This window comes from Chiloscyllium punctatum, chromosome 9 (assembly GCF_047496795.1).
Source record: "Chiloscyllium punctatum isolate Juve2018m chromosome 9, sChiPun1.3, whole genome shotgun sequence".
Lineage (NCBI taxonomy): Eukaryota > Metazoa > Chordata > Chondrichthyes > Orectolobiformes > Hemiscylliidae > Chiloscyllium > Chiloscyllium punctatum.
Window position 1 is genome coordinate 55,219,537 of NC_092747.1, and position 8,881 is coordinate 55,228,417.

General features: G+C 37.1%; 1 protein-coding gene across 1 annotated transcript in view; it reads right to left on the minus strand.

The window, feature by feature from the left end:
• Window positions 1-5,266, minus strand: part of nck2a (NCK adaptor protein 2a) — an 87,003-nt gene extending 81,737 nt beyond the window's left edge. The window contains exon 1 of the mRNA XM_072577569.1: window positions 5,067-5,266. The gene's annotated coding sequence lies outside the window, so the exon portion shown is untranslated. The remainder of the gene's footprint in view (window positions 1-5,066) is intronic.
• Between the last annotated feature and the right edge of the window lie 3,615 nt (window positions 5,267-8,881).

Here is an 8,881-nt window from a genome sequence, read left to right on the forward strand (position 1 = left end):
TCACATCTATTGACTAATAAATCCTGCAACTAGGTCAACGATCATTAAATTTTTAATTTTCTACTGTAGTTACATTCACCATAACTAAAAAATGGTTCTTCAATGCAAGATTCATCAAAATGTACATGGTGATTAACACAATTTTTTGTACCTACTCGCCATTTTAAAAGAATTAAGCCCCAAAGTTTTACCTTCTGGAACACAGTACTTCCCTCACAGTTATCTTTACTTCTGCATGGAAACTTTCCACTGCTACAATATCTCACTTTGAATATTTCACAATATACTGTAATAATCAAAAATGAAAAACTCACGTTTTGATATCTACATTAAATACTCAATGTTTGTTTTAATTCCAAGAATGTAGAAGTGATTGTTCGTGATGAATATAAACAGTCACTGAATGCTGGTTTTTCCATAGGTTATCATGATAACTAAATCAATGGGGCATAATTTCTTTGCTGCATATTGCACATTTTCTTTTATCCATTCATGGGATGCGAGTGTCACTGGCTAGGCCAGTATTTATTGCCCAGCCCGAATTATGCAAAGATCAATTAAGATTCAATCATTGCTGTGGGGCAGGAGTTACGTCTAGGTTAGTTTGGGTAAAGATGGCAGATTTCCTTCCTGAAAGGGCATGACTGAACCAGATGGGTTTTTACAAAATGAAAAATGGCTACATGGTTGTCAATAGATAAGCTTTCTTTCAAATTTCAGATTTTTAAAATTGAATTTGAATTCCAGTATCTACCATGATTTGAACCTATGTTCAGACCACACTAGTGACACTGCCTCTAAGCTATTACCTCTGAAGTCCTCTAAAACACAAAAAATATAAATAGATTTAATGAAAAACAAGGTTAAACAATAATTTTGAATTTATTTCTAATTTTGCCTTGCTGTTGATAAAATTCCCATTATTGGCTCTGGATTTTTCTGTGCAGCACAGGAAAATACTATCAAAACACCAGGCTTATCTGGCTTCACAATAATCCCTAGACAAGCAGTGAAGTGGAACTCTCTCATGTTAATGTTTCAGCACAAGAATGAAATGATTAATATGTTCTAATACATAATGTCTTAATTCAAGACATAGTTAGAAGTAGATTTGATTGTCATGTGCACTGAAATATAGGAATACATGAATACAGTAAAAAGTGTACAAAGTCACCATCTTCGTTCCCCATTTGTTTACAAAATTGGAATTAAAAAGCAGAAATAAATGAAACAAAGCCAAAAGGAATGAAAAACATCCAATATCAAAGTGCAGAGGACAATTTCAAAGTTTGCAGATGACAGGAAACTTGAAAAAATTGTAACAAACAAAGACAGAAATCGCTGGAGAAACTGAACAGACTCAGCAGCATCCACATCAAAATGTCAAACATGACAAGTGCTGCTACATACAGGTGTACAAAAAGACATCTCCATGTTTCAGTTATTAAAGGAGCCACAGTACCACTAAGAACAGGTGGCAATGCTTATTGATTCCTAATGGTCCAAATCAAGTTTCTTCCTAAAAAGACTGCTGAATTTTCCTTTCAACTGCAATTCAGAAAAACAAAATCAGAAGGAACATCTGGCACCCTTCAACATTTGGAATTATTTTTGACTCAAAACATGTAGGATGACAAACAGAAACTAATACATGTATTCTTTCACTCTTAGTTATTGTTGTAAATGGGGCATTTTTTTAAAAATAGGTGCTCACTCTTGTTCAGCTTTAGGAAACAGTATATATCAAGCCATGACAAATCTTGACAAAGTCTGTGATGGTTCAAGTTAGGCTCACAATCCAAAAAGAGAAATTTAAGAAGTATCTTGAACCAAAGCTGAGGATACAGACATTTGAAATTCAGCCAATGCTTCAGCTAAATCAAAACTTCTAATTTAAAAATGAATAATATTTTGTCATCATGATGTAATTTTTATTATATTACTAATGGACATTACAAGGCAAACAATTAGGATATGGCAATTATGGTCTTCGTCTGACTTAGACATAATTATTCCTACAGATTATTAATACTCATCCTTCCTTATCTATGAAATGTAGTCGTACAGATTTCCGCTGGATACCGAAAGAAATGCAGATACTATTCATATGTACCACAAAGGACCATAATCAATTTTTAAGGTATATTAGACAAGACAAACAGGAAAAATAAAAGGTGAAGTCTGAGACTGATATCTCAAGTATGCAGATCCATGGACAACAAGTCAGTAGATAACAATCACTGAGTATATTCACTTAAAACTTTGTACAGATAACAACGTTGTAACTTTTACAATCAGTTGAAAAGCATTTGCATTCACTGCAAATTTCAATAAAAACTGCCCACAACGATCTAGTAAAATCTATGGCATGAATTTATTGTTTCCTGTCACCAGTTTGATTCTGGTGCCAAGCCAAGGGGACTTCTAGGTGTCCAACAACAATTATGTCATCAAACAGAGTAAGCACCAAGTAGACTAACATTCTCACAGACAGCAAACTCGAGAATATACTACATATTTTTACTCTTAAATAACATTTTAGACTTCAAAATAAATGACTGGCCTAGAAACATCTGATCAAAATAGAAGATCAACTTTAACCATTCAATATACTTTTTTAAAATTTAACATTCCTCAATACAGGGCCAAGCTGCTCAGCAGTAGTTATGAAGTAAACTATTGAAAACCATGTTACACCTCATTCAAAAAGGTATAACATTTTATAGTGAAACTAACAGCACAAAAAAAAATGATTTTGTTAAATTAGTGATTATTACTTGGTTACAACCTGGGAACTCATGTGTTCTGCAGAGAAGCATTGTGTCACGGGCAGCAATTTTGAGATTCTTGTATTTAACTACACACACACACACACACACACACACACCAGAAGCTGTTACTTTCAATATTATTATTATTATACTAAATCTGGGACAATGCAATTGAAATATAATGCATCATTTTCATAATGTGCCTACAAGCCTTTGGATCAGCAAATAGTATTATGTTACAATCCCTATTAGATTAAGTAAAATAAAGCAATTTTTAGAAATTTAAGATTTTATTCCAAACGATCCCAGTTTTAAAACTACGCATTAATGAGTTGTTGTTATTTTGACTATATGTTTTGCGTTAACACTCAGATAGCTTCATGAAATAGAATTAAGATAGAAAATAATGGCATGCCATACAAATCTATAACCTCAAAATGAAGCTTTGATATTTTTGAGTGTTATTTGACCAAACATCTGATGATGCTTTTAATAGAAATCAAGATAGCAAACCTCTCCATAAAACTGCATTGCTTCAATATCTTCAATTTTAAAATTAAATCCTTAAGGCATGTACACTCACGGAACCTCCTCAGGCTATGAGTAAAAAGAAACTCCTAAGATATCAGCACTCCTAGACTGCAAGAGTTTTCAATTCCTGAAATGTAAAATCTTTTATAAGTAGTTTGAGGAACTACCTACACACAAAGCATTTAACTGTCAGATGTCTACAAAATCTTATGTCTCTCTCAAGATTCAGCACACAAAGCCGCTAATTTAGTTGTTTCACTGGCTGAGAATACAAAAGAGGAATGACCACACAAGTCTGTGCTTAAGCAAACAGCTACACAGACCAGAACTACACAGGCTGAATATCCAGTCTTTATGGAATTTATTCCAAGCTATATTGGGAAAGGCAAATAGGGAATCATTGCTTAAATGGAGGAATTTGCGAGCAATGAGAAGACCAAGGGCATTGCTTTGGACCCCTCTACTAACTCCCTTCCCTCATTACCAACTGAACTTCCCCCTCTCCAGCAAGTATCTGATGCTGAACCAGTATCGTGATCGGTGTCCTATTTAACCCCAAGTGATAACCTCTTCACCATCAAGGCCATTTTACATTTACCTCTGTAACTCCTGCCTCAGCCCACAGCTTGAAATACTTATCCATGGCTTTATTACCTGCATGATCAATTATTCCAACATTCTCATATCCTGTTAACATTCTACGTCTTACCATAAACTCTAGCTATTGATCATATCCATACTTGCATTAAATTCTAATTTCCCATCATCTCAATGCTTATTGACAGACGGTTCAGAATTTTAAATTCTGATTATGTTCTGATCACTTCAGAATCATTCCCCTCCCCAACCTCAGTAACTTCCTCTAATTCTACAGTGCTCCAAGAATTTCAGGCTGTTTGAACACTTTCCCCATTGACTTCATTCCACTATCAATAGTAATAGTAATTACCTCACCTGTCTAAATACTGCTTTCAAATTCCCCCTGCAAACCTCTCAATCACTCTTCTTTAAATCTCTCCATAAAATCTACTTCTTGTCTTAGTGTCTGTTCTGCCCATGTAAAACACTTTGGGAGACAGAGAAATGCTACTACTGGTTTGTAGATGCTGGATGAAGACTGCACTGAGCTACGTTGAGAATGACAGTGACCAATGTGATATCTTGCCAACTATCAACATCCAAACACAAACTCAGGCGAGTTTACACAGGCACTTGTGAAATTAGCTGTATCTCACCAAGAGAAAATAAAGGACAGAGAAAAGGAAATTAAAAATTTAAAAAAGAGGAAAATAGAGTATGCATGTGGTTAGAGGTTACGGTGGGTTCAAAAATGGAAATATTGGTACCTTACTTTCTACCAAAGCTGCAATCTGGAATTTAAAGTGGGTAGTGTTTGATGCATCAAAAAATTGGAAATCGCAGCCCAATAAATAATTTTAGAGCTCCGTTTCGTCGGGCAAAAAAAAGGAAGTGGTACATGTGAAGGAAGTTGTACTTTTTGGAGGTGGTGTGTTGCTTTTGTCTTTTTATCCCCTGAGGATGCTCCTTTTTGCTCTGCTCCGCACCTGAACGGTTACTGGAAAGCGGAGAAGCGAGGTGGCTCCAGGTTTGCTCAGTGACAGTTGCTGCCCACCGCTTCTCCATTGATCCCCGGGCCCTGCGCCATCGTGTACCCCCCCTCCCCTGGGGGGGGGGGCAGGCCCTGACACCGAGAGGCCGCCACCGCAGCGACGGAGCCGGCAGCCCGCAACCGCCAACACTCACCTCCGGCCTCTCCCGTCCCGCTCCTCCGCTCCACCGACTATATATATATATATATATCGCCCGTCCCTTCTTCCACTATCTCCTTTTCCTGCACCCGACGCCGAGCAGTCTCAATTCCCTCCTTTACCCCTTCCTTCTCTTCTCTCAATACCGATCCCGATTCCCAATCCACTCTCCTCCCCGGGATCACAGCAAATGGACTGCGCCAGGAATGGTCGAGTGCGCAGGAGCATTGCCGTCTCTCCTCCCTCTCCGACTCTGGGCAGAGTGCGCAAGCGCCTTGCCGTCCTTTTGCCCAGCACTTGAACAAAAGAGAGAAAATGTTAGGAGTCAGGGATTCGTCATTCAACATTGCTTTTTCTTGGGTTGTTGCAAGCATACCCTGTGTTGATATATTCCTAATGTATGTGTGTGGGAACGCCATTTGTTGACCAAAATTTCACCCAATTTTCCTCGACAGAATTCACAAATGCCAATTGAACAGCTCTTCTGAGTGTATCCCATATTATAAAAGTTAAATTAAGTGTGTTGAAAGAAGCAAATGTGAGGTGAGGGAATGAACGTTTTCACTCAGAGGCTTGGAAGTCACTGTCTGGAAGTGTGGTGGAGGCAGTTTCAATTGCCATACTCAAGAGTATTGTTATCCAAATGTAAATAAAGTGCAGAGTTATGGGGAAAAGGTGGGAGTTTGGCAGTAACCTAAAATGCCCAGAGAGCTGGTGCAGACTGAATAGGTTCGATGGCCCTCCTGAATGGTAAGATTCTGTAATTCTGAATTGGACTTGGATTTTGTGTTCCCCTTATACTGTATAAGATTCAAAGAAGTCTCATTTGAACAAAGTTAGAGCTTCACCTAAAGTTCACAGAGCAATTGACTTAACAGATTTTTTTTAATTCTGAAATTTGACTGTTAATACTCAGAATGTAGGGAAGCACCACCAATCTGCATATTAAATGTAGTAGAACTGCCCCTGGTGCCAAGGAAACGTCTGAACGATTTAATGTAAAAGTTCACAGCTATTTGTCAATGGCTCAATAGTTAAGTGAATTTGTTCTACTGGGAACATAGAAGCAGGATTTGACCAATTTGCCACCATCAGCCTGTCTACCATGCAATTTGTCCACCATGAATTTGCATCTTAAGTCTATTGACCTGCATGTTTTTATAATTCATGGGATGATTTGCAAAACAGGCTTGTCAGTGACCATTAATCCTTTTATGTTGGCCACAACAAATGCCTGAACATCATAAAAAGTTTTGTGCTTTCCAATACGCCATCACATTTCACAAGCACTTTATCTCTTGGCTTTCATGGTCTGAATTTCATGGATTACGCTGTACTTGTTTCCATTTAATCCTTTGGTTCTTGATTGTATTCGCATACACCAGGCCAGTCTTCAGAGTGTTTAGTTTCTGAGTGTTTCAATTGAAAAGTAACCAGCAGCATGGTTTAAACAAGATAAAAGTACCTTTACTACACAACATTTGATGAAAAGTAAGTTATTAAAAGGTGATTTAAAAAGTTCTTCGTTAAAATGCTAATGCAAAGATTTAAGGTAAGTAAGGGAAAATGCCATGTATGAATGTGGAAATAAGGTCTGTTTCTGTTATCACTGCAGGGCTGGCTTGCAAGATTTTCTCTGAAGTGTAGAGGTTGAAAACCTGAAGTCAGCTTCAGTAGCTGTGATAGACTGAATAGAACAGATCCTGAGAGAGAGTGCAAATTCTTTTGTTTCACTTTCGTGCTACTGCAGATTGAGGCTTTTGTTAACCTGGTTCAGTACAACAATCCTGGATACCTCCATATGTTTCTATTTTTGTTTCCAGATGATTTTCCTGAGATGTCAACATGCCATGGTTGCTCACTTATACACTCGTATAAGTGTATCTCAACATGCAATGTTTGCTTACTCATTCAAAACTGAAGAAAGACTGCCATCCCAAATTGTCAAATCATTCTTGTATATTGGGTCTCTCTCTTGGGCATATTGTGGTTTAGTTAAGGTAATCAACTTTATGCTTATCTCAGCCATTAGGTTGGATGACTGTCATTCTGTCAGGTTTTTGGTGACATAGTGCAGTAATTCATACAGCCAGGCAAGCCATTGAAATTAGTTTCTGCTTACATTTGGAAATGCTAACTGTAATTGAGAAGTGTCTCATGTGACTTCTTCTTGAAATAAGGTGTCAGTTTCCAACATTGGCTGAATCTACAAGGATAGTAAAGTGACTTCTCCGTTTTATTGTGTCATATTGTGTCCATTTGAAAAAACAGGTTAGCTTTTGTTGCAAAGTACTGCCCAGGAACAGATGCATAAGTTGAATGTGCCAAGATGATTGTAGCTGGAGATTTTCAAACAGCTGAGTGAAGAATTGTGCTTGCTGAATAATTGCAAAGAAAATGATATTTCTTCTGCTTCCAAAACTTTCTCTCACCTGTAGTTGTACAAGTTACTTTGTTAAAGATATGTATAATTCTCTCAACCTCTCCATTACTTCTTGATAAACAGGGATTTTTTGATGAGTGATGTCCAGGTAATTCACAAACTTATCAAACTAATTGTTGTGGAATGGAGATCCATTGTCACTTCTCACCATTTGAGAAACGTCAAAGTAAAAATCTGACCAAAGTTTGGGAAGATTGCTTTCATTTAAGTAACCATAACTATTTCTACCACTCAGAATCTGATGTAATAATCAGTAACAACAATTCTGTGTTCACTAATGTGCAAATCTAAAATCAACACAAGACCAGATGTGGTTGTGATGGTGAGTTTATTTCAAACAATGTGAAGACTTTGTAACTTTGGGTTATCTCATTTGTAAACATTTCTAATCACTTTTGTTTTTCAGTTTTTGTTTCCATCGTCATCATTCGCAATGCAATACTTCACCTTCTTTTGCTGCTGCTTTCATGTTAGCAAATTTAGTAACGCATCTAGGCTTGAGTAGTTAAGATATTGGCAAAATTTTCTTCATAACAAGTAGGGCAGATCTGCATATTTCACATTTCTATCTCCCTCTGATAACCTTTTCTGCCTTGCTAATCAAAATTCTATCTACCTCAACCTTAACAATATTTAAGACTCTTAATTCAATAACATTTTTGAGGAAGAGATTTCCAAAGACTCATGACCTTCTGTAGGAAAGAAACGCACATTTCTATATTAAACCAGCAACCCCTTAGTTTAGAAAATAACTGATCCTAGTTCTAGATTCTCCCACACAAGGAAACTTCGTCTCCACACAGACCCTGTCAAGACCCCTCAGATTCTTATATGTTTGAATCAAGTCACCTGACTCTTCTAAACACCATTGGATTCAAGCCTAACCTTTCCAGCCTATTTGTATAAAACAACACTCCCTCTCCAAGCAATAGTCTAGTCAACAGTCATTGAACATCCCTTCAGTCCCTTCATCCAAATCATTAATATAAATTATAAAATGTTGAGGCCCCAGCACTAATCCTTTTGACACACCACGCAATACAGCCATGCCAACCAGAAATTACCCAATTATATCTGTTTACTGTTTCCTGTTTGCTAGCCAATCTTTTATCCATGCCATAATGTAACCCCCATACCATGAACCTTCATTTCTACAATAACCTTTCAGTATTTTCTAATGAAAAATTTCACGAATCTGGGAAAATTTGATTAGTCAGAATGAAAAGCAAAATGTAGCACCCATAATTCAAAAAGTAGCTTTCAAGAAAATCTCAAGAACAGCTATTGAAGAAAAGAATTGTTTTGACTCCTAATGTAAGAATAAATGATCTGGGCCTTTCATGAAGTAGCAATCATCATCGGATTTC